Source organism: Protopterus annectens, chromosome 17.part0, assembly GCF_019279795.1.
Source record: "Protopterus annectens isolate FY-2018-M chromosome 17.part0, PAN1.0, whole genome shotgun sequence".
Classification (NCBI taxonomy): domain Eukaryota; kingdom Metazoa; phylum Chordata; order Ceratodontiformes; family Protopteridae; genus Protopterus; species Protopterus annectens.
In genome coordinates, this window is record NC_056751.1 from 683,407,036 (window position 1) to 683,434,222 (window position 27,187).

At 43.8% G+C, this 27,187-nt stretch overlaps 1 long non-coding RNA gene across 1 annotated transcript; it reads left to right on the plus strand.

The window, feature by feature from the left end:
* Positions 1 to 8,539: 8,539 nt before the first annotated feature.
* On the plus strand, positions 8,540 to 26,526 carry LOC122791348. Its single transcript, XR_006363144.1, has 3 exons — positions 8,540 to 8,691; positions 22,049 to 22,050; positions 26,511 to 26,526. It is a non-coding gene; the product is annotated as an uncharacterized LOC122791348 (long non-coding RNA).
* Positions 26,527 to 27,187: the final 661 nt, after the last annotated feature.

Genomic DNA, 27,187 nt, shown 5'->3' on the forward strand with positions numbered 1-27,187 from the left:
TTGCTGTAGCATAGACTAGATCCAGGCCTGCTGAATCTAGCTTTGTTTGTATGCTTGTTGTTTGCTTGTTATTTCCCTGAAATGCTAATTCCATCTAAAACACGGCTTTTCAGCGCTTCTGTGGATCCCTAGTGATATCTGCATTGCTTACTGTACTTATTTCCTTGTTTCACTTGAAAGAAAGTTACTGTTTGTCATTTTTGCATTTACATTACCTGTAACACATTGCATTTAAGTTACCTGGCACTTGCTCACTAAGTCAGCACTAAAAAATTAAAAGCACTACACCCTCACAAACTCCCCTTGAGTACCTTGTTCCCCATTGGCCCTTTTTCAATTATAAAGGAATTCCCAATACTATTCTAGCATGTCCAAAGGTCAGTTGTCAATCTCCTCTCCGGTCCAGCTGGTGAATCTGGGAATCTTAAGGCAATGTTACAACTGCCTCATGTACACAGAAAACCCTCTCCTCCTCCCAACAAATTCCAACACATGTGAGAGATGCAACCATATAGACAAACTGGAGGCTAAGCTCTCTCAACTCAGTACTGGCGTAACCAGTCCGGAGGAGAAGGAAACCACACTCACTACAATTCCAGTCTCACATAGACCTACCACGACAGCAAACCAAACACACAAAAACATACTCGAAGGCTCTAAATAAAAATCTGCCTAAGCAGCAGAGACCTCCAAAGCAGACACCCAAGCAACCGCTACCCCAAAACAAAACACGTGTAACACATAGCTCACAAAGCCAGTGTGCCGAACAGTCACACCCCTTAAGGCTAAACAGCACACCTGATACACTTGCAATAGCTGACTCTATCGTCAGGCACACTGATGTCCCGCTCACCAGGCTAAACAAGGAGAAGGTCACGGTGAGCTGCAAGTCGGGTGCTAGGATCCGCCACATAACACAAGTACTCAGGTCACTCCAAGGCAAGTACAAATATGACTCAGTCATTGTCCATGCTGGTTTGAATGACCTGAGATGTACCTCCCTGGACTACATGAAAAGAGACATAGAGGAGCTCTCTGAGCATGTAGCCCAGGCTGGTATGACCCTGACCTCGAGTAGCATCTTACCCTCACCAAGAATGATGCCACAATATGAAGACAAGATGATCAATTTCAACAATTGGCTTAAGTATTGGTGTCATTCAAAGGGGATCCAATGCCTGTCAGCCTGGGATGACATACTCGACAAGCCACGATGCTTCGCTAGGGACGGCTTTCACCTGTCACCCCTGGGCTTTTGGATATTGGCAAAGGCTTTTGCTACCCCCATAGTGCCTTTTTTAGGCAAGGCTCAAAGACAAACCCACCTCCATAGGTATCACAAGGGATAAGAAACTAAGAGTAATGCTACTCAACGCCAGAAGTCTAAACCTCAAGATGCATGCACTCGAAACTCTCCTTAGCATGGAGAACATCGCTATCTGTGCAGTAACAGAAACCTGGTTCAAGGCTCCCGAGAGCACCCCAGCACTACCAGGTTATACCTCATACCATGCTTTTTGGCCCCAAAACTTGGACCACACCACAAAAGGAGGGGGAGTATCAATATTCGTCAAAGATACCCACACCTCCAAGTTGGTGGCACAGCACAAAGCATCAGAGACTATCCATGTGCAACTAACAGTGGGTAAAACTGCCTTCCAGTTTATAGCCGGCTACAGACCACCCTCCCAAACCCAGGAACCCCACTCGGCCTTCCTGAGAACACTGGAAAATATGAAGGTCTCTCCAAACACCATTATATTGGGTGACTTCAACTACCCAAACATAGACTGGGAGCATTACTCTATCTCCAACACCCTAGCCCAAAGGTTCCTAGAATTTATAAACTCAGATGCTATGGAACAACTTGTTACCACTCCCACAAGAGGGGAAAACATACTGGACCTGATCATCACCAACATGGGGACTCTATGCTCCAGACCAGAAGTGTATCCCTCACTGGTAAGATCAGACCATAAACTAATCTCACTGGATATTCACATCCCGACCCCACCCTCTGCCCAGAAAACCACAGTGAAAAACTTCTCTAAAGCAAATTTCACACTCCTCAAATCTGAGGTGGAATCCTTCAAAGCCCCCGGGCCTGTGGAAAATACGGCCCAGACCGCAGAATCCTTTATAAACGCATTCTATGAACACCTTCAGGAATGCATGGATCATGCAATCCCAGATAAAACCAAGTCCCAACCCTCCAAAGGCAAATGTCCTGTCTGGTGAACCCCAGCCATAAACAAACTATACAATAGAAGGAGGAAGCTACTACATGATAGAGCAAAATCCCAAAAAGGGAAGGCATCTCTGATCAGTATTAGCAAAAAACTACGGGCACTCATAAAATCGTCTAAGGCCAGCTTCGAGAGAAAAATTGCACAGGACACTAAGGATAATCACAAGGCTTTCTTTAGTTATGTTAGGAACCTGGGTGAGAATTCCCAGATATGCTCAGAATTATTCCAAAATGACAAAAATACACCAAACCCACAGACATTGCCAACATCCTAGCTGACAGGTTCAGTGCAAACTTCACCCCCCCTCCCCACCAAAAGGGCAAATATCTATCCCAGCAGAGTGCTTTCCCCTGACATCTCAGATGCTCAGGTAAGAGCCGCCCTCTCCAAAGCAAAAAACACAGCATCAATGGGACCAGACAGTGTCCTGGGTTGCGTCCTACATGAACTCCAAGAAGAGCTAAATCCAAACATAAAACTACTGTTCAATCTCAGCCTTAGTACAGGATATGTACCCAAAGAGTGGCGTACAGCAACAGTGGTCCCTCTCCACAAAGGTGGTGCCTCAATGGATCCTGGAAACTATCACCCCATAAGCCTGACTAGCTTGGTCTGCAAAGCTATGAAAAGGATCATCATGGACCTCATAAATAAAGATATTGGGGACCTACAGACACTGGATCCTACCCAGTTCGGCTTTGTTAATGGCAGATTCTGCCTCTTAAACCTGGTCAATTTCTTTGAAACAGTCACCAAGGCCCACAAGGGGAAGGTGGTCCACATAGCCTACCTGGACCTTGCAAAAGCCTTTGATACAATACCCCACTCGGGCATTATAGATAAGCTCACCAGCTTAAATATAAATCCCAATGTCACTAGATGGGTTGCAAAGTGGCTCAAGGACAGAACCCACATGGTTAGAATTGTTGGAGCCATGTCAGACTCCAAACCAGTTACAAGTGACGTCCCACAAGGCTCAGTCCTGGGACCTCTCTTGTTCGGTATATATTTCTCAGAGGTACAGGCCAACACGGAAGGACAGTGGCTGACCAAGTTTGCAGATGACTGCAAACTGAGCACCATAATCAACTCTCCAGCTGACACAAGCATCCTCCAAAAGGGCCTCATAGAACCAGACAACTGGTGCCAGAGCCATGGCCTCAAGCTAAACGCAAAAAGTGTATAGTCATCCCCTTTGGCAAAATCAAAGTTCCCACAAATTACCACATAGGTGGTAATCCATTAAGTACAGAATAAGTAATTAGGGACCTGAGGACCCAAGTTGATAGCAATCTCTCATTTGACAACCACGTGACCAAAGTGGTTAGAAAAACATTTTATATAGCCCACCTAATCATGAAGGGATTCACATCTAGATCAGGGGAGGTCATTGTGCCTCTTTACTCATCCCTCATCAGGCCCATAATTGAGTACAATGCCCCTTTTGGGATGTACCTTACCAGACACCTGCAGCAACTGGAAAGACCCCAAAAGTACCTCACCAAGAGGATCAAAGGGCTCAAACAGATGCCATATGCTGCCCGGTTAAAGAAACTCCAGCTCTACTCAGTGGCATACCACCTGCTCAGAGGCGATCTCTGCCTGATGTATAAAGCCATGTCCAACCCGGAATTAATGGACATGCTGCACCTCAGAAAATCCAAATCCCATTGAGCTATGCACTCGAGAGACTTGAAGCTCAGCACTGAAATAAATAGGACATGCTGGAGGGACAGATTCATAACCCAGAGGCTCCCTTCACTCTGGAATAAAATCCCAGCCCAGGTTAGGCAGAGTCCCTCATTGACTCTCTTCAAGAGGAATATTGATGAATGGATGGGAGATCGTAGGTTTACCCTGGGTATCACTTCTGTGTCACTGTTAGACAGAGGCAAAGTATACTAACCTCGAAAAATGGCATAGCAAAATTAATTTAAAATGGGTGGCAAAAGCCAAACACACTCTGGCTAGGCTTATAAATGCCCTAGGGCAGATAGCCTAGTATGAACCTATGAACCTATAAACCTAATATGGTGTGCATTGTGGGATATTGTGCCAATAACTGTGTAATGTACAGTATTCTAGGCAGATCTGTATTCTATTCTACATAGCAGTTCTGATATGTTATGCAAACAGTACTTATATCTATTGGCAATTACAATACTCAATGACAGGATACATAGCATTAGTATTCATCTGACAGGTTAGTGGCATGATAGCAAAGATAATTGGAAGAGCCAGGTAACTATCCATGCACCTAACACATGTAATATCCACCTCTCTACTATCGTTTGCAAGCAATAACAGCGGTGCATGTGTACATGTTATGCAAATGTGTAGTGACCCTTGTTACAGGGCTAAGTCAAATGGCTATGTGCACACCTACATAGAGTGGATATTGAGAGTACAGACACACTGGTTGAACTTCCAGGTTTGAGTAGTCCAACCTCTCATTGCCAACCTAACAGCTGCCTGCACATACTGTATGTAAGGTAGTGCACAACACTGGTAATGAAACAGGTTGCATATCATCTTTAACTCCAGTGTAACATCTGCAGTAGGAATGTAAGATGTAGGAGACAGCTGCCCATGTGTAATAGCCACATCATAGGTGATGGCTCACACTATCTGATTATATCCTGATCATGTTGATAGTGGCATTAGGGCCTATTGATAAATCACTCTGTTTGGAGAGTGGGTGTCTGTGCCCAACAGAGCTCATGGTTGGTGGATATGTGAGTATATACCCAGAGAAGAAAACAGACCTGTAGACACTTGCATCATCTGTAATCAACTAACAGGATGTGATGTGCTCCTCAGAGGAGGATTGCTGCTAAAGATAGCTACAATGTTTCCATAATAGCCAGTGTTGTCACGTCCATAACACAAATATTTACATGTGAGCATCACTGTCTAAAACATCTTCATAGGCAATAAGTAAACTAAATACAGCACTTGGTACTTGCAGTACTGACTGCTCATACAGGCATGTCCTCTAGTCAGCTACTGGTGTTTCCTAATGTTAGCTTTGTGTATGTGGCCAACCTGGGGGAATGTAATCTCTATGCCATGTACACTGTAAGACCCCCCTAACACCATGCCCCACACATTGTTTGGGATGCAGCTACAGGGGTAAGCTGGAAGGAAGCCCAGTCTACAGCCATGACTGGACTGGACAGTCATGAGGTGTAGGTTAACATATGCAGCTCATCAACACAACCAACATATACCCTTACCAGAACACAGTAAGGACACCCACACACACTACCGGAAATCACGCACATTCACGGACATGTCTAAGTATCTGGCCAAACAAGTGACCCCCCCCCAAGCAGGAAGAGACAGACACCGAAATACACAAACTGTATGACATAGTTTGCATAATTGTGCCACACCTCTAAAGACATGACTGGAAACATGCCTAACAGTATTCATTTATGAATGCAAACTCTAGCACTATGTTACACACCAACCTATATGTGGGCATACATACTGTTAGCTGCCTGCCTGCCATGATTAGCCATATACTCATACACTCAGACCACCTTTTGAACTATACACATGGCTCTGGCATATTCCATGTTGTTGTGCAGGACTGGTGATGAAGTAGCCTGGACTGCATGGAAACACATGTAGGAACTGTCAGGTCTTGTAGCCTATGCAGGTATGTCCCAAGGCCTGGGTAGCATTCTGCCATTGGCCAGAATGATACTGCAGTACAGGGACAAAAGGATTGTATTCCACAATTGTCTAGTGTAGTGGTGCATGTCACAGGGTATCCATTATCTGTTGTCCTGGGATAACATGGTTGACAGACCATGATGCTTTGCCAGACAGTGCCTGCACCTGTCACCCCTGGGAATCTGGATACTGCCTAGGGCTCATGCTTCCCCTATAGTGCCTTCATCATGCATGGTTCAGGAGAGGGTCCAATGCTGTTACAGGGATAGCCAAGCAATAAACTGTGGGTCTCGCTACACAATTATACATGTTAGAAACACTATACGGACACACATATGTCAATCCCTAACATGGAGAACATATCTGTGCAGTGGCTGAGACATGTTTCAACACTTTGGAGAGCACACCTGCATGACCATGTTATAACACATGCCTCACCTCTTACCCATTATCCTTTATTGGAACACATGGGCTGTAGGTGTGTCCATATTCCTGAAGGATATGTACACCCCCACGCTAATTGCACTTGCATAACATCAGATCCATTATGCTGAGCAACTAGCTTTGTGCCACAGTAGAATTAAAAATGCACTTTGAGACAGACCACCCACCAGGCCACAGACTTCCCAACTGTCATAATGTGCTGTAATGGAGAAGATTAGGTCTGAGACATAACCATAATATTGGCTACTCTCAACTATTCCATTATGAACTGGTAAGACTCCTCATGTACCAACACCTGCCCTCAATGCATGTTGGATTCCATCAACCCCACTGACCTGGATCACAGTAGTCACACAAACAGGGCTAACAGTATGCTACACATAGTTAGTCTCCAATGCCAATGTTATGTTTCCAAAGAGCAGAGTGGTGAGTGCCATGGCACCCATGCAGATGGACAATGCATGTGCAAATGCTGAATCCTACACAAATGAATCTTAAACAGTCACATATGTGCAGTGATTGTGCCACTGAAACAGAACCAGGAGTCAACCCAACACAAACAAGTAGGCAAACTGGTGGGACCATGCTTTAAACTGTACCACAGAAGGTAGTAACTGTTGCAAGAGTGAACACACATGAGTGTAGGTGATCCCTGGTCAGCCTCAGTAAGATGCAGATACACCATATAAAACCATGCAAAGCTACTGTGAAACTAATCAGCCACATATTATGAGGCCAAGCACAGAGCATTCTATAGCTGTGTCATTAATCATAATGGCAATGACAAGACATGCCGTGCTGCACAGCACTATGACATGGGAAGTACTGCACCTACAGAAATAGCACCCATTCATCCAGATAGGGTCTCGGAGAACCTAAATCCACTCCCACCCCCCCCCCAACAGGTACACTTAGTAATATAGCCATGTACACTACAGGGCCCCTGTACTAACGATTATGCAGGTACAAGCTGTACGCTCTAATGCCATACATACAGCTTTCATGGGACCTGTCAACATCCCAGGGTGTATCCTACACAAATGTAAGAACATTCAGCTATCCACATACACATCATGTTCAATCATAGCTCCATGTCAGGCTGTGTACACACCGAATGGTGCACAGCAACATTTATCACACCCCACAAAGGGGGAGACACCATTGATAATGGGACATAGTGCACAACTACCCTGCTGAGTCTGGTCTGTATGACTATGAACTGTGGTCAACGTAATTGATGCACTCGGTACAGATGTAGATGACAGTAGGGTTGAGTCACACTGCATATCATGACCTTGCCAGGTCATAGGACACCATCACCCATACTGTGTTCCAGCTACACTCAGTAAACTAGGTGTATATTCCTATGTTCATAGGTTCATAGGTTCATAGGTTGGTACTAGGCTATCAGCCCTAGGGCCTATACAAGCCTAGCCATAACAATTCCCTGGCTATTTCTTCCCACATTATTTACTTTCCTGGACCCCTGTCTAGCAGGGCGACTGACGTGATCCCTGGGGTGAATTTCCTTTCTCCCATCCAATCGTCAAGGTTCCTCTTGAAGAGGTCCAAAGAGGCACTCTGCTTGACATGTTTGGGCAATCTATTCCAGAGTCTGGGGAGTCTCTGGGTCAGGAACCTATCCCTCCAGCATGTTTTGTTTATTGTGATGACAAGGTTTAGATCCCTGGAGCGTGTAGCTCTGAGGGATTGGGATTTCTTTAAGTGTAGCATGTCCAGCAGCTCTGGGTTTGACTTGGCCTTGTATGTTAAGCAGAGATCACCTCTGAGTAGACGATATGCGACAGAGTATAGCTGGAGTTTTTAAGGCGGTCAGCGTAGGGCATCTGCTTTAGGCCTGTGATTCTTTTAGTGAGGTATTTCTGAGGCCTTTCCAGTTGTTGCAGATGTCTTGAGAGGTACATACCAAATGGGGCATTGTATTCTATAATGGGTCTAATGAGGGATGAGTACAGTGGGACAATGACCTCCTTTTTTCTGGATGAAAAGCCCTTCATGATGAGGTGTGCCACATAGAAGGATTTCCTGACTGTTGTGGCGATGTGGTTATCGAAGGTGAGACCACTGTCCACCTGTGTCCCTAAGTCTCTTATCACACTTTCTGTGTTTAGTGTTCTGCCACCTATATGGTAATTCATGGATACCAGCATGTATTAGCTCTAGAATTACCACAGTTATCCAAGTAATGGTGGAGCGATCAAAGGAACCATAACTGATTTAATGAGCCATTCGCAGTTTCACTGTAGTGTCCGTGTGCACTGAGACTTGCATGGCTTAATCTTTGAGACAAGCATATGTCACAGGAGTGGTTGGCAATTGGAATGCTGGCAGAACCCACACTACAGAAGGTGCCTGACGAATACACGCACATCAAACGAGTGCCAGCCACCGTAATACAGGGGTCATTCCTGGTACTCCCCCTATTTGTTATCTATACCACATAGACTAACACAGAAGGCATCAGCCTATTGATGTTTGTAAATGACTATGAACTAGGAGCAATAGTTGACTCAATGAGTGCTGCGTTCAACATACAGAAGGACCTTAGTGTGTCAGATGTGTGGTGTGTGATGTATGTCAAAATTAAAGCATGCACGGAAGCAGCTGCACGGCTCAATAGGTAATCCAAAAAGACAAAAAAGAGGGGAGCCAGCAAAACATCACCCAATAAAGAATAAACTTTTATTGGTAAAAAACCATAATCCAAAAACAGCAAAGAATGGTACAGACCGGTTTCGTCTGGTTAACTATACACAGCCTTCCTCAGTGTGAAACTAGCAGATTCAAAGCTGTCATTAAATACACTACAAACAAAGATGATTGGATAACCCTAAAGCTTGTCATTTAATCCTGGTGGAAATAAACCACCTAACTTAATAATCCATTTTTTCTCTTTAGAGTTCAATAAAGAATGCCAACCTGTTTTATTCACTTTCTTACCATGAATAATGTCAATAATGGTAAACAAAAAAGTGGCTGTAGGATGTGTTTGCTGATGTTTATATAGGGCGTTGTGTATTCTGCCTTTTTTAATATTGCTAATGTGCTCTGAAATTCTCAGTCTTAATGGTCTAGAAGTTTGACCTATATAAAATGCCCCACATGTGCATGTGGCTAGATAGACTACCCAGTCGGAGCTACAATTAGCAAAGAACTTGATATTGTATATGATGGCAGAATTTCTACTGGTAAATTCTTTGGTTTTGGAAATTTTATTACAATTGGTACAATGTCCACAAGGAGAGCATCCTACTGGTATACTGCCAGTAAGAGTAGTTTGAATTGGTTCTGGAAAACCTGCATCATGTGTATGTTTGTAATGACTGAAGTGACTGCCCAGATTTCTGCCTTTCTTAAAAGAAAAAAGGCATTGATCAGGAACAATGGTAGACAAATCATTGTCATATAGTAGTAGGTTCCAATGTCTGTTGATACTCTGAATTAGACTGTCCAAATTCCTGCCATAAGTAGTGGTAAACCTGATTGGTTGAGGGGTAGGTTGGTGATCCGTTTTGTAAGATAGTAAATCTTCCCTATTCATGTGGCTGACTTTATTTATAGCATCATAAACATGCCCCATTTTGTATCCCCTAGTTCTAAAACGTCTAGTTAGATCCCTGCTTTGTGCTTGAAAAGAAGTCTCATCAGAGCAAATGCGTTTCATCCTGATGAATTGGGATTTTGGGATGTTTTTAGAAATATGAGGGGGGTGGAAGCTGGAGGCATGTAGTATAGTATTATATTCGGGATGTTTCCTGTAGACAAGAGTCCCAAGTGTATGGTCTGGTAATCTATTAATGGATACATCTAGAAAGGTAATGTGGTTGTGATCATAATGCAAAGTAAACTCAAGACCCCATTTGTTGTTATTGAGGTATGCTAGAAAGTCAAACAACCCTGTAAGTTCACCCTTCCATACAGCCCAGCAATCATCAAGGTAACGTCTCCAAATATCAAGTTGTTCCAAGTAAATGTTATTATTGCTATTATATATAAGATCTTTCTCAACATAAGCCATAAAGAGGTCCGCATAAATGGGTGCAAAAGATGAACCCATAGCGGTACCCTTGGTCTGCCAGTAACAAATGTCCTGATAAAAAAATACATTGTTGGTCAAAACGTATGAAGCCATATCCAACAAGAATTCATTGTATTCAGAAGAATATAATCCAGAGGTGTTAAGCCAATAAGACAGAGCTTCTAAGCCACCAGAATGAGGAATATTGGTGTATAGTGCACTTACATCAAAAGTACACATACGCCAATCAGGCTCAAGTTGTGTATCAGAAATGATTTGTAAGAAGCTGGTAGTGTCTCGTAATCTTGAGCGGATGGAAAGAAGTAGTGGCTTAAGTTTGTTAGTCAAAAAAAGGGATAAGGGCTGTGTAATATATCCCCTGCCTGATACAATTGGTCTGCCCGGTGGGTGTATGGGGTCCTTGTGTACCTTTGGCAAAAAGTAAATGTATTGATTCAAAGAATCACAAACTAAAAGTTGGTGCATAGTATCATTGTCAATAATGGAGGCATCCTTTGCATGGGACAAAAATTCTTCAATTTCATTTTGAAATCTGGGTGTGGGATTAATAGCCATTTTGGCATAATATTTTTCATCAGATAATTGTCTCATTGCTTCCTGATCATAATATTGCTAATCTAGGACCACAACAGCACCCCCTTTGTCCGCTGAGATGATCACAATATCATGATTATTTTGTAGATCTATGACTGCCTTTTGTTCAGATATGGAAATGTTGTTAGGTTTGATACTGGATACTGACCTGGCATAATGCAGATCTTTGAGAATATTGTTATGAAACTGTAGGACAACAGGGTGCATGGGTGGAGTGAATTGTGATTTATGGTAAATAAATTTGTCTGAAAACCCAAAATCATTGTTAGTGCATCCAAAAAACATTCTTAAATTCAGCAATCTACAAAAAGATACAACATCTTGTGCAAATGAGTCTTCAGCAACAAAAAAAACGGGGACAAATGTTAACCCTTTATTCAGAATGGTGACTTCAGTAGGTGATAAAACATAGCTTGATAGGTTTAAAACATTATTATTCAGTGGAAATTCTAGTTCTTCATCGCTAGTTGAAGTAAACCTTGAATGCCGTTTATTGCCTTTATGTTTCCTCCCCCCTCTTTTATACTTGTTCCTAAGGGGACCCCTGGTGAAGCCCTTTTGGGTGAGGGTGACCCAGATACGGTCTGCAATTCATTCTCCAGGCCAGAGGAGAGCTCATCAGTTGAAGAGCCAGTATCAGAGACATAATTCTTCAGGATTGATTTTGGTCTTTTTCTCTTTGAGGGGCGACTTTGTTGTATATTAAATTTCACATGTTTGGTAGAACTAAAGGGATTACTCCCCTGATAATCAGCCAGATCTCTATTAAATTTCTGGATTTTCTTTGATTTTAATTGGGTCTCTACATCTGGTTGGGACTTTGAGCCATTTTCTACCTATGTGCTTAAATTACTGGTTTCGTGAATTTCCTTCTGTGTTCAAAACTGTTGTTACCATCAAGCATATTGGTTGAACTGGTCATTTTCTCTGCGTCGATCCATCTGATGGACATTTCAAATTTGTATAATTGTATAACTGGTCTATCTTTATATTGCCATTGTCAGTTATTGGTTATGTTTTGTCTTTTGTCATTTAGCTTTATTAAGCATATATATTGACTATATTTCTGCAGGTTTATATAGGTGCAGGATAGGTTTTTTGTACTTGCTGATGATTATTAGTTTTGTGTGTTTCTACCACCTCACATACTTTTTCATTAATTTAGACCTTTGATAAATTATATGATTTATATTTATATTCTGCCTTATAAGTTCCTGACATTCATGACATTTTTCAACTGAGCTGGCAGGTTTTTTGTCTATAAGACCACACAAATTTTAGATATTGTCTAAATACTTATTCCCTCTCATTGGTTATCTAATTCCATCCTATGCAATTATATACCAGTGTATTGGTTTTATTTATTGGCCTGTTCCTATACAGTATTTAGAGCATCTTATTTTTATAATATGCATGTCTTTCCATTTCTCATAATATTTGGCTGTCCTTAAATATTGTGATCATTGCTGCTTAAGATTGCTTTATGATTTTCATCAACCAGTATTTTTTGTTTGGGTATCTACCTATTGTATAAACTAGAACTTCATAATTGTATTACTTTACATGTGTTCCATTTTGATCATATTGAGGCTATTATATTATCTAGGGTTTGCTCAGTCCAATATCTCAATATTAAGTTGATTTGGTCTTTCTCTTACTTTGAGGGGCTTTTGTCTTGGTTGCTCTCCCTGATAATCTGGCCAGTCTCTTTTATTATAAAAATTTTTTTGCTGTTATACCACGTTCTGGATATTAAGTATTGGGTCTCCAGTTATTTTGAGTTTTTTTTCTACTAATGTTGTGAAAGATTGATTATTACATTCTCTATTCCTAGTTATTTGGATCCTTGCCCATTTTGAACTACTTACTTGTTTTAATTGTGAGACGTGGTCCATTTATTATTATTGGGTCCATTATTGTCTCCTTATATGACGTGGATGAACCTATTGGCTCTGAAACCATTTGTAATTTGGCATTTGACAAACTACACAAACACCTTAGGTCATTAAGATCTACTGTTTGGCATGCAAAACTATTCAAAGCATATATTGCTAAAGACATCACCCCACATGGGTTAAGAGTAAGGATCCAGCCCCTAGTGGCAGAAATCGATGAAGACCTATCACAGGAATGGGCTGGTATCCAACACCAAGCCAGCATGTCTTTTGTTAAGGCTCTAAACAAATTTTATGAGCGTGTCATTGATAAAGAAGTCAATACTGTTTTGGGTCTGGCCAATGAAGTTAAACCTTTTGAGAAGGAAACCTTTTTTGCTAAACAACTCAACAAGGTAGTTTCTGACTTAAATAATCTGGAGACCCAATTAAAATCAAAGGAAATCCAGAAATTTAATAGAGATCTGGCTGATTCTGTGGCACTGCTTGAACTGGCCACTGAAACTTACCTGCCTGTTGCCTACAGCTAGGTAACCTGTCTGCCTAACTTCATAAATGGCCCAGGGCATGTAGCCTACTAGATCATTATGACCATACATGCTATAGTTGATATCCAACCCTGCAAATACCATCAGGCTAGCTATTGTCCCATGTGTTACATATGTGCAACACAGGCAATACATAGCAGGCTGCTACACAGCTGTACAGTGCCATGTAGATGTATATTGCAAAACAGATACATGCTTGCAAGTCTGCAGGGTCACAGGTTATGTCCCTAATGGCTATGTATAACTATATAGGTGGCATATACACAGCAGTAAGGTCAATTGCATTAATGTGAACACATCCAGGCATGTGCTGATAGGTAAAGACACCACTACAGGCAAACAGACATGCCCACATCAAGACAACATCCACATGGTGTATGAACAATGTCATCACATGACACACACATATATGGTGATAACATCACATCACCAGTAGGTGTCAAATATGTGTGACTTATACATGTCAGTGGTATTAGTGTCATGTAGATTTACAAAGACGATACACATGTATGTTCAGCTGTACTACTGTATTTCTCTGTGAGTTACTGCGACCTGTCTCCATCGTTATGTCTTCCAGGTATGCAACGTAGCAGACTGCCACCGTACAGCCGTTTGGAGGATGAGGTCCTCATCCCATACCTCCTCGACAACTACACAATGCTCTTCAGCCATTTGCCACAGGATGAACAGTAGCGGGATGCTCTGTGAGAGGAACTCTGCAGGAGGGTAAATGATGTTGGTGGTCACAATCGCACCTATCAGCAAGTGCACTGACACTGCACTGACCTGATAAGATGGGCAAAACAGCCTGCACCAGGGAACAAGGTGCAACAGGTGGGGGGGTCACTCACCCAGCCCCCACTCATACGTACCGATGAGCTACTGGCCAACCTGGGGACACCTGCAGACTTCCATCCACAAGTTTAGCTGGTATTGTGGAGGTGTGTATCTCTCAACCACCAAGCCTGGAATTGCCTGGTAAGTTACTACTGCACATAAAACACAACTATATATCACATAGTTACATTTGTTACTGTACAATATGTAATGCAACATTATATGCAAGGCATGTATGCACACATGCCACATATTATAGTCTGCTACTCTATGTATGCAGAGATGTGCATACTCCATAGTATAGTGTATTGTACTGGCTTATGTGCTAACATGGACATTGCACCCTGTAGCTACCACACAGGTGTGGATAATGATCTTACTGTTGTGACACTCCTGCTTAGGTACAGCTGGCATTTTGCAGTGACAGCAGCCTGTGTCAGGTGAGATTGTTATTATTTACCAGGCTTGATAATGCATGAAACATATTAATTGCATGCTATCTTCCATAACACACGTACACATAATGTATGGTGGTCCTGGTAATGGACACTGGTCAGACCTGCCATGCATCTCACTGTTTACCTATGTGAAACAATTGAAGACTATATGAAACACCTACACTAAACCTTCCAAACTGTCATTGCCAGATGTGTGGACAACAGTGAGTACAATGGTGGAAGTGTGTTCCACTGTAGGGACAGGTATTACATATCAGCATTACACATGTTGGGAATATGAACAGTATTGTACAGAGAGCATATGTGTGCACACACACTAAATGTGTTGGAGCTGGAGTATGCCCGGCCCACAGGATACACCCTTGTGGACTATACCCTTGCTATGAATGTCACACAATGTCATGTCCATGACATGTAGTGGGCTGACTGCAACACTGCTCAACTATCCTGCAAAACATGTCTCACATCCCATACACACCACCCTTTGTCTGCATAACCCTGTCCTCAGTGGAACATATGACATTTATGGGTGTATGTCATATGGGATAACACTGACATGTGAAATAAGATGGCCATCACAACCACTGGACTGAACATGTGTACACATGGCCATGGAGGATGGCCAGAGACATGAAGCAACACACATAGTAGAAGTGATGTACATGTGTGTACACCCTGTTGTACATTGGCTCGACACAATACAACTATGGCCTTTGTGTAATGGTGATATTGCAGATGTAAAACACTAAGCATCATACAGGCCTGTGCACAGCTTGTGTAGGCATAACATGAAACCACCACATAACATGTCTTGAACATCTGGAGTGTGTCATGACATAGAAGCATTCACATATACAGTATCTAAATACATACATGTGTTGTACAACATACACATACACCCACATCAAGCCACAGATACAGTACATTCACCTTGCTGGTGTCAGACATCACTGTCATGCCTGCTCCTCATGTGTGTGAGGTACACAGATGGCATGTGGGACATAGAGTACTTGTAAGTTAGCCATGTGTGGGCATAGTTGCCAGGTATCAGTAATATGGTTGCAGATGTGCAGGGGTGTCATCCATATACACTTCTGTGACCTGTGTCACACATTCCACATTAGGTTTTATTGTGTATACACCTTGGTGACATGGGTCACATTCCACATTATAGATGTATTGTATGTGAACATAGTCATGGCTATGAACTGAGCAATTGTGAAGCCACATGATGCCCTGTAATGGCTATGCACATCAGCTCAATGTGCAGTATGTCCCTGCATATTTGTAGGGTGGACAGACAGCATTGCATCAGCTGAAGGCCCATGTTAGTATAACACGTCCCTGCATTGGGACACCATTACTGTACTGTAGATTGGAAAGGACACCATTGTGTTACACATGTATGCATGTCATTCAACACGTCAGCAGAAGACATGTCATACTACATGTGATTGGCAAGGTCATACACCACACAGCAGGCCGGTGTACTGTAAACCTGAGCTGCTCTGTGGCACCATTGCAAAGTAGGGACAGCCATGTCAAACGTGTGTACAGCCACATGCACAATGTCTACACTCAGCTCAGGGGTAGGCAGAATAATGTTGAACAGATATGCACTGCTTTGTGGAAGATATGCAAGCTAGGGCTCAGGCAAACATAGAATGCAGTCGACATACCCTACTGCTCATGCCCTCACACATAGGGGCGGTGGCCAACAAAAAGCATCAGTGGCAGATGTACAAAGGTCAGCGATGGTCTGTTAACCTGTATGTTGCACACACCATGGCAGTGCAGTGCAATGGTGCAAAGTGCATGCATTGTGTTGCAGGTATGGGGCATAGGCCACTAACAGAAATGGTGCAATACAAGTATGTATGCTAACCACCACTATAATTATGTAAGGTGCATGCTGTCTGCTTTACCACATGCATGCTGTTGTGTGCAACTCAGGGATGTATAACTACCACTATAATTGCCTAAGCTGAAACCATAATTGTCTAAGCTAAATGCCATCTGCCATATCACCTGCATGTAGCGTGTGCGTCTGTGTGTGTCTGTGTGTGCATGTCTCTGTGTATGTCTGTGTGTGTGTGTCTCTGTGTGTCGCTGTCTGTGTGTGTCTCTGTTTGTCTGTGTGTGTCCCTGTCTGTCTGTGTCTCTGTCTGTCTGTGTGTGTCTCTGTGTGTCTCTGTGTCTCTCAGTGTGTCTCTGTGTCTGTGTGTGTCTCTGTCTGTCTGTCTGTGTGTGCCTGTCTGTGTGTGTCTGTGTCTGTGTGTGTGTCTCTGTCTGTGTGTCTCTGTCTGTCTGTCTGTGTGCCTGTCTGTGTGTGTCTGTGTCTGTGCGTGTGTCTCTGTCTGTGTGTGTCTGTCTGTGTATGTGTCTGTCTGTGTGTCTGTGTCTGTCTGTGTGTCTGTGTCTGTCTGTCTGTGTGTGCCTGTCTGTGTGTCTGTGTGTGTGTTTCTGTCTGTCTGCCTGTCTGTGTCTCTGTCTGTCTATGTGTATCTATTTGTGTCTGTCTGCCTGTGTCTGTATCTGTCTGTGTCTGCCTGTCTGTGTGTGTCTGTGTGTGTCTGTCTGTGTGTGTCTCTGTCTGTCTGTGTGTGTCTGTCTGTCTGTCTATGTGTGTCTGGTATAACTTGTAATGTACAGTTCTTGTCTTCCCTCACAGGTGTTGATTTAGGTGCATTGCCCTCCTGCGGTCCACCTGATGTTAGTGTCCCCACAGACTCTAGCAATGATGATGATAGTATGATTGAGGCACAGGCAGGGTTGTTAGGGGCTGAATCTGTGCCATTGGTTGCCATTCCACCTGTCTCCCCCTCATCCTCACACACAGTTCCCCTGCCTGCACATACCCCATCACCACCAGCCATAGAGGAAGGACAGTTGGCGAGTGGTAGCATGGAACAAGGAAGTGTGGTGACTATGGAAGGTGTGCCTGCACACCATGATCCCAGTCAACAGACTGGTGATGTCCCACACAGGCATGTGCCCAGCGCTGCTCATAGGAGGACCACTGGCCAACATGCCCCTGCGAGACCAAGCACATCAGCTGGAGTCACCAGACACATGTTTTGGGCTGTAATAGAGGCACAGGCACATGCTAAATGGCAAAACAGAGACAGTCTGAGGCTTCAGAGGGCTGCTGTCCATTCATTAACTGACAACATCTAGGCACTTGCAAATGCTCACCATCATCTTGCAGATGTTTTGGATAAACACTTGGATGACATAGTGGGAGTCCTTGACAATGGCATGTCAATCCTCAAGCATGGAATGTTTGTGCTGGAATATCTGGTGGGAGTCAGGCATCGGGCACGTGGACATAGGCCAGCTACATCACCTGTTGATGGGCTACGTCAACATGCTACTGCACATGCCCGCTCCCATAGTGGGGGTAGTAGCAGCAGGGCTGCTGGTGCTGTGCAGTCCACACCAGGACACAGCAGGCCATGTGCACATAGTCCTGGATGGTCCCTACAGGGACATGATTCCAGTGGGCATGTGTCATCAGATGGTACCCAATCTGGACCTCTGCCTGGTAGTGCCGGTGCAACCCCTGGCAGGCACAGGTCATGTGGTGGTGGTTGGATACCTTGAACTGTGAAACCTGCCTTGTACAGTCTGCAGCTGTCAATATTACTCCTGTGTAGGCCAGCCACATGCCAGACCTGTGTGCATGCATACACACACACTGGAAACAAATGTAGGGCACCTCAACACACACACGCATAACATCCACACACGCCCAATGATATCACAGGCCCTAACACACACTCATGATATCATCCAATGGCACAGCCTAGGCCTTTGGCAAACATTATCACCCTGTGCATATGATGATGCCTGTGCCGCATCCCTGTCATCCACACCATCGGTGCAGGGACATGTTCATATGGTCTGATGCACAGGGTGAACATACTAAGTAGACAGTTGTAGATTAATATTGTTGAGTAGTGTTGAAAGGCAGCAGACATACCATGTATTGCAGTTTTAGAATGCATTTTGTACATTTGACAGTATGTATCATGTGTAACAACATTAACAGCATGTTGATCTTGACATTCCGCCTTCCTCTTTCAGGTGTAGTTGCATGCGCTGGGGGATGTTAGTGATTGTGGGAGTCCCATATGTACATGTTAACTACCCACAGGTCATAATAATTGTGTAGTAAGCTACTGTGTTCAGAGCCGTCACATCCATAGTGGGTGACATCACAGGTATAGTTACCTGGAGCACAGAGTGGGTAAAAGAGTGGTATGCTGGATGACAAGGGTAAAGGCCAGTGGAAATAGTGGCTTCTCATTGGGAATCAGTAATACCCATTGCCATGACTGCCATGACAGCATGCAAACACAGACACACCCACACACTCAGGGATTCCAGACACAGTAACACACACTCTGATACACACACACAGCTGCCAGTGTTCAAATGAGAACATTGCCTATGTTCATATCATCATTATAGTACTACGCAATTACAAGACGCGCCACAGAGATTACACATATACAAGTAGTTGGAATGACCTAAGATCAAGGACATTGACAGGGATACTACAGTGCAGTGAGTGTATGTGGGGAGGGGGCTCCTTCAGTAGGCTATGTAACACCAGGTCACACCCCAGGGTGTACATGTTAACAGGCGGTTAGTATGCCCGTCTACGATTGATGATATCAACAGGAATGCTAGACTGCTTTGAGTGGGTGGGGGGAGGGGGCATTAACATTTCACTATGGTGAAATACAGCCTCACTCCAGGAACCAAACAGCGATACACACGGAAAGCCACACACACACACACACACACACACACACACACACACACACACACACACACGCACTGGCATTCACAAAGATATACACCTATGTCACACACATACAGACACTTTACATGTGTGAGTTTTAACCACCTGCCTATGCCTTTCTTCCTATACTTCACTCTGTACTGGTGTCAACAACAGTGTTCAGGAAAGTGATAACATGTGGGATGTATTTCCAACCATACGTGACATATATGGACACACACCCACACGTGCCAGTACTGTGAATCAAACTCCTGCCTATCTCATCAGAGGTACTACAGAGTACAACACTATCACATCCGGTACAATGCTTACTGATTCTTTCCTTTGACAACTCTGCTGATATATGCACAATAAATGCACAGGGAGGTATTACTGTCACATGTGTCATGGAGTTTGCCTTCAGTGTCACCCTTACAGCATTCTACATTTTCTGTCTTCCACTTCAGTTAACAAAATCTGACCTTAGCAGGTACACAGGTTATTGTAGGACTGGTTGTAACATACCAGTGAGCTGTCCTCAGTAATCATTCATCTGCAAAGAAGCCCCACCACGTAGTCGTCATGTCCAAACATCTGTCCATACCTCATGTATGGCTTACTGTACCTAGAGCATATCACCATATACAGTTGGCAATGTTGAGGCTGTATGCAACAGCATGATGTACTAAGACAACAGTCACCTTCAAACATCAGACACTGCACACAAATGGAATCTACACAAACAGCAATACATGCGGTCTACATCAGTACGTGCATTAGCAGGTCAAGAAGATACATTCCACACCTTCCCCATGCCATGTGTGAAACATAGCCAAGCATTACACCATAATGTAGAAAAACACGACCACTGCTTCAAGACACCTCTGAGGAAGCCAATTATTTGGTGAAAGCGCTTAGTCGGTGTATTAAAGGATTTTCTTCCAAGGCTTGGTGTGGTTGCTGGTGTCTTGAAGCAGTGGTCGTGTTTTTCTACTTTTTAGTTGATTACCCGGTTTTGGAAATTGCTGCTATTTGTTGTTTTGTGTATTACACCATAATGGATGCTGTATTCATGTACTGGTAGGACACCACCACTTTCACTGAGTAGCCAAGTGTACATATATTACAACAGCACATAGGGTGACACACAGCATTATCCCATGTCATGCTCCTACAAACTGTTACTTGACAGTGCCATGGTGAAGCCAGGGCACTGAAATGGTCGAAAGTGAGCACATCATATTTGCCACACACACCTCATGTGCACTGAAAGAGTGCCAGCAATGTGATCTGTTAGAGTGAGGCAGTACACTCATTCAAGCATGTGCAAGGTCTGTGGCTTGTAAACATCTCACCCTAGCATGTACTGACTGTTGTGGTACTAAGGCTAATGTCCAGACAGCACACAGCATGCATGGCTTGCAATTGTTGACATGGGGTATATGTAGGAGCTGTGGCCACACATGGCTGTACATGTCATGAACATATCACCTGTGACTACTCAGGAACATACAGTGCAGAGCTGCATTTCCCTGAGTCTGTCAATACAGGCCTTGTGTAGGTCCTATGGTCCTGTTATTTGGGTATGTTTGTAGGCATTGCATTAGGTGGACATCTCTAAAGACATACATGCCACATGGGATATCTATGATATGATAGGTGTCATGGATGACCAGTAGAGAGAGGATATTACCTCTGTCAACATAGATATTGAACCTTATGTACTGTTAGCATGCTATCTGCCATGTGCATGTGTGTAATGACTGTAGCGACCTGTATGTAGAAAGGTAAATGAAAGCTATGGTAACGTAATTTATGTTGTATGAGTGTTGGATGTACATATCCAGGGCAGGTAAGGTTAGGTCATATCCAGCCATGAGGGTGTTGTTTACTGGTGTACAGCAACAGTTGACCGTGTTAATGCTGACAACATCCGAGGGACCCTGGTATGTGTACAGCTGAGCTGGTTATAAACAGTGGTATTATTGCATTGCATTACACATTATGCAGCTGTGTCTGTACATGGGTACTTTGCACAGTTGATGTAGGCCTAGTTACAGTCCACCAATCGAGGGTTATCTGGTGGTCTGCCATACTATGCCTTACCACATATGGATGTGTGTTGGTAGTCTGGGAACAAGGTGGTGGATGTATATGAGGATACAACCTAGAATGCAGCATTTGCCACTGTCACCTGTACCTGACTCATCTCTGGTGCGTTATATCGGAGTAGTGGTCTTTACATGTGAGTATCCTTTATGAATATGTGTACGCCACCACCTGGTATGGTCCATACCACTGTTATGGCCTACATGTCTGGATCTGAGTTATATGGTGGTAGTGCAATTGTGCACTACAGAGCCTTCAGTCAGGTGTTCTTCACTGCACAGATGTTGGTATTCCCCATTATAGATTCTACACTGAGCAAATGGATTACTAAAGCCACACATCTAGCATGGGTTAGCATAAGCATCCAATGCAATTGTCATGTAGGCGTCAGGGTGTTACTTCTGTGTGTAGGACTGCTGCCTTGGAATGCGGCTATATGGGTAAATGTGACCTAGGTATTATCCACACACACATGTAACATGGATGCATTTGCACTGTGTTTAGGGCTCATTGTTCGGTTATGACAGCCTGTAATGACAGACACTGGACAACCTCATAATAACAGCAGGACATTGGCTCATTGTTTTGGTCTAGCAGTTTCCACCTGTACCACGACATCACTGCATGTGGCATTAATGTACTTGGTAGCAAATGCCCCATGTAAGGTGACAGACAGAGGCAGAACTTGTGTATATGACCAATGTGAGATATACTTAGGGTAGCACTCCTGCTAATAATGACAACTACTAACACAGCCTTGAGAGATCATCTTGACACCTGCACCTCAGTACCATTACACAAGATGGCTCACACATTATGCTTGCACATGCCACTGTTCCACGTATAATGTCACTGTTCACAACCTGCTTTCAATGTATGCCTTTCAGGGCAGCAGGTTGTGTGACACATGCTGTAGGTAGCATCCGCCTGTGCGACCCAGGTAACTTATTGTCTGTCACATCCACACATGCATGAATGTGTATACGTAACATATATATGTCAGTACTTCATGTACATGTATGCATGTGTATCACACAGCACAGACACATATATATAATTTACAGGCCACATACAGGTATCAGGTAGTAAACCAGTATGATGTGCATATATACTGACAGATAAGATATACCTAGCTGTAAACCTGTGTGTTTACAACAGGAGTCCATTACAATGTGTTCTGTACATGTAAGTGTTCGAGCATGCACACTGTGGCCTTCAGTGGTTAGAATTGGAGTGCATCCCAAACAGCCCAGTGCTACTAAGTGTATGAGCATACCCACTGCCACCTTGAGTAATTTGAGTCAGTGCATCCAACCATCCCTTTGTTACTAAGTGTATGAGCATGCCCAGTATAACCTTGTGTAGTTGTAGACATAGTGCATCCCAAATGGCCCTGTGCCACTAAGTGTATGAGCATTCCCACTGTTACCCTGTATAGTGATAGTAGTTGCCCATTCCACAGATGGCCATACTACAGTTCAAGTTCCTGTTGTGCTATAACTATACCTCTCAGGCCTACCTGCGGATGATGTGTCTGGTGTGTGCATACAGGTTATAATGGACACTTACTTTAAACACACAGGTCTACAGCTATGTAGTTTGTGACTGTCAGTCTCCTTGTTGTTGTCCTCAATTGTAGAAGGGCAGTCTAACTGTCTTGGAATGTGTAATCTCTGTGGCGCGTCTTGTAACTGCGTAGTACTGTAATAGTGAACTTTAGATAGGCAGGAGTTCTGATCCCACCACTGGTGAGTGTGTTTGTGTGTGTGACAGCAAATGCCTGTGCGTGTGTGTCAGCAAATGACTGAGTGTGTTTGTTTGCATCTCAGCAAGTGGTTGTGTGAGTGTATTTGTGTCTGCATCCTGTCATGACAACGGGTTTTGCTGCATTCCAAAGCGAAACCTCCTTTTGCACTGGCCTTTATCCTTGTCAGCCACTAAACCTCTCTCTTCACCCCTCCCCACTGCAAGTAATCGGTCCTGTGATGTCACCCAGCTCAGATGTGGAATCAGTAAGTGGAATTGCATGTGCTCTGTGGCACATACCCCAACTGCATACCACTGTACTAGTTACCTTTACATAGGCAAGACGTATATGCACAATACTGGCAAGTGTGTGCATGCTTGTGTGTGTGACTACCCTGTAGCCAGGCATACACATGTGTAATGTCTTTTAGCACACCATGGTAGCCATCTGTGGTGACCGGTGTCTACTAAGTATTACATAGTTAGGAATGGTAAAGAATACACAGTCAAGCACGACTACAGTTGGGTATGTTATTTTCCTGTGCCACTGTCGAGCAGTGACACAGAAGTGCTCACCAGGGTGTAGGTCCATACCCATCATTCCCCCACCCTAACTCCACAATCCCCGGGGTAGATTACATTAGCCATCATTCCCCACCCCAAACTCCACATACACAACAACCATCCCTTCTCTGGTTAACTGCTTATAATTTAAATGTTATAACACAATAGATGCCTCTGTTTTGTGTACACATCAGATCCTTTGTAACCCTTCTGTGTCACAAAGGGCGTTCAGATGTGTATGTATATATATATATATATATATATATATATATATATATATATATATAGTTATGGCTGTGTCTGTGTATATGCATATATATGTGTGTGTACACATGCCGTAGGTGCATATATGTATATATATATATATATATATATATATATATATATATATATATATGTGTGTGTGTGTGTGTGTGTGTGTGTGTGTGTGTGTAGTTATGTCAGTTGTACAGATGTAGACTTGTCTTTGTTGTTTCACAGAGTACAGTAGTAAGATGTGCATTATAGACTCCATGCAACATGTGTACAACCCAGATGGCTTAGTGGTATGTCCAGTGACCTCAGTGTGTATGGTCCAGGGTTCAAGACCTGCAAGCCTTGTTGATACTGTCAGTTAGGACTGCATAAGACAGTTGTAAGCAGGTGTAAATGTGTTTTTGTGACGGTAAGCGATGGGCACACGCAGGTAACAGACATGTACATCCCACAGTACACTTGGAATGCCCTTCTTTTGGAATCCTGCTGATGTCACCCAATTACAGATACACCTCTGGGATTGCTGTAACCCAGAAATCTCCATGATGTGTGCTGTAACTGTGTAATGCTGTGGTGTGTTAAACTAGTTCGGTATGTGTTCTAATCCCAGACAGGTCAACTGTGTGTGTGTCTGTCTGCCTGCCTGCCTTTGAAAGAAACAATGCTTTTAGAGTATGCACACTCTTTACAACCCACATGACCACCTTTGGCAATCCTGCTGATGTCACCCACCTAGAAATACACCTCTAGGACTGATGTAATCCAGTATTCTCCATAGCGCGTGCTGTAATTGTGTATTGCTGTAGTGTGATAAACTAGTTAGGTAGGAGCTCCATTTCAAGAGAGGCCAACTGTGTGTGTGTCTCTGTCTGCCTGAGACAAAAACAATGCTTTTTAGAGTATGCACACTCTTTACAATTTACTTGACCACCTTTGGCAATCCTGATGATGTCAGCCACCTAGGAATACACCTCTAGGACTGCTGTAACCCAGTACTCTCCGTAGAATGTGCTGTAACTGTGTATTGTTGTAGTGTGATAAATTAGTTAGGTAGAGGTTGTATTCCAAGAGAGACCAATGTTTTTGTGTGTCTCTGTCTGCCTGAGACAGGAACAATGCTTTTTAGAGTATACACACTCTGTACAATTCACATGACCACCTTTGGCAATCCTGCTGATGTCACCCACCTAGGAATACACCTCTAGGACTACTGTAACCCAATATTCTCCATAGTGCGTGCTGTAACTGCGTTTTGTGGTAGTGTGATATACTAGTTAGGTAGGGGTTTTATTCCAGGACATGGCAGGTGTATGTTTGATGGTCAGAGCCTGTGTGGAGTTGGCCATGAGTGTCTAACCACTGGACATGTTGGGGAGTGGATTTTGTAGTTTCCCTATATGGTGTCCATCTTATATGTCACAATGTCCACCTCACGAGGAGTACAGATGTCATTCAGCCAGGGGACTGTGTTGGCAAGCCATACCCCTACATCTGGCAAAAGGCCTGGTGAACAAAGTATGCAACCCTACTACTACCCGGAATACGTCCTGAAACCATGTGTCATACACAAACACACTTGCCTAGAATATCCCGCTATGTTGCTAGTACCCTGCACATTGATGACAGATAGTCGGCATGGTGTGATTGCAGTGGGCTGCAGAGGGCATGGCACCCTGTACAGCAGTATGATAGGCACATAATTGCAGACAATGTGCCTTCACTATGTTCCCCACTGGATGCCTGCAACATATGTGGTGCCATCGAATGTGATCCACAGAGGCCATACAATGCCTTACAGATGTGCCCTGTATGAACTGATGCCACTGACACCAGGGAATACCTGTATAATGCTATCAATGCAGCTGCAGGGTCAACCTGCTGACTATAAGAAGGTTCTGCCACACCAGGCCAGTATTGGCATATCGGAGGATAACAGTCTGTGTACACAACATGTGCCAGCCAAACCAGATACACCTGTACATGTCACTGTACATTATTGTGGGACATGCACATCCCAGGCAATGTCCATGTCAAGGACCATCAAACACAGACATGGCATGCATTGCAAAGCTATGGCCATACACAATGGTAACCAGAATGTCAGGGCAGTTCATACAATACCCATCTGTGTGGGACATTGCAGACACTACACCCCTGTACCACACTGCATACCATTGTCGGGTGGTGTGATGCCAAGGATTACCCCTCACCCAGCCTTGTACAGCCATCTTGCACAGCCAACCACTACACACCCATGAAGCAATGCACACATGCATGTCAGTACTGGCACTTTGTGTCTGCATGTGGGGTATGATGCTCCCAACCACAGTCACTCCCAGTATAACTCCCATTGGCATATCGACAGATGTCACACACATTCACATGCCCTAGCCCATAGAACCTCCGGATATCCTTTGTGGTGCATGTAGTACCTGTGCATTACTGCAGTGTGGCAAACTAAGTAGTTTGGGAGTGTATTTGTGGGCTTGGCAAAGAGTGTCAATGTGAGTCCATTAGAGAGTGTGGTTGTGTTGACAATGACATCCATTCATGTGGACAGCCATATGTGCTACACCTAATGTATATCTACTATATCTCTGTTGCAGATGTCACTCACCAACACACATATATGTTCTTACAGCACACCAACATGTCAGTTTTGTGGCACATGGAGTAACTGCATGCACTTGTAATAGTAATGACTAGTCAGTCAGGGGTTTGACCCCTGTACTGGTAGGTGTGTGACAGACGATGCTTAGGTTTTAGTCTCCAAGCCCTTCTCTGATGTAATTTGCCTCTGTCTGTCCCTCTGACACACTCTCTGGTGGATGTGGAGGTGTACACCTGCTCAGCAGCAGCTTGTGTATTGTAAGTGATGGTCATGATCAGGTGATGGCCTCTGCACCTGTTGCAGTCCTCCTCTAGCTGATTGCATGTGGAACAGCTGTGATAATGTTC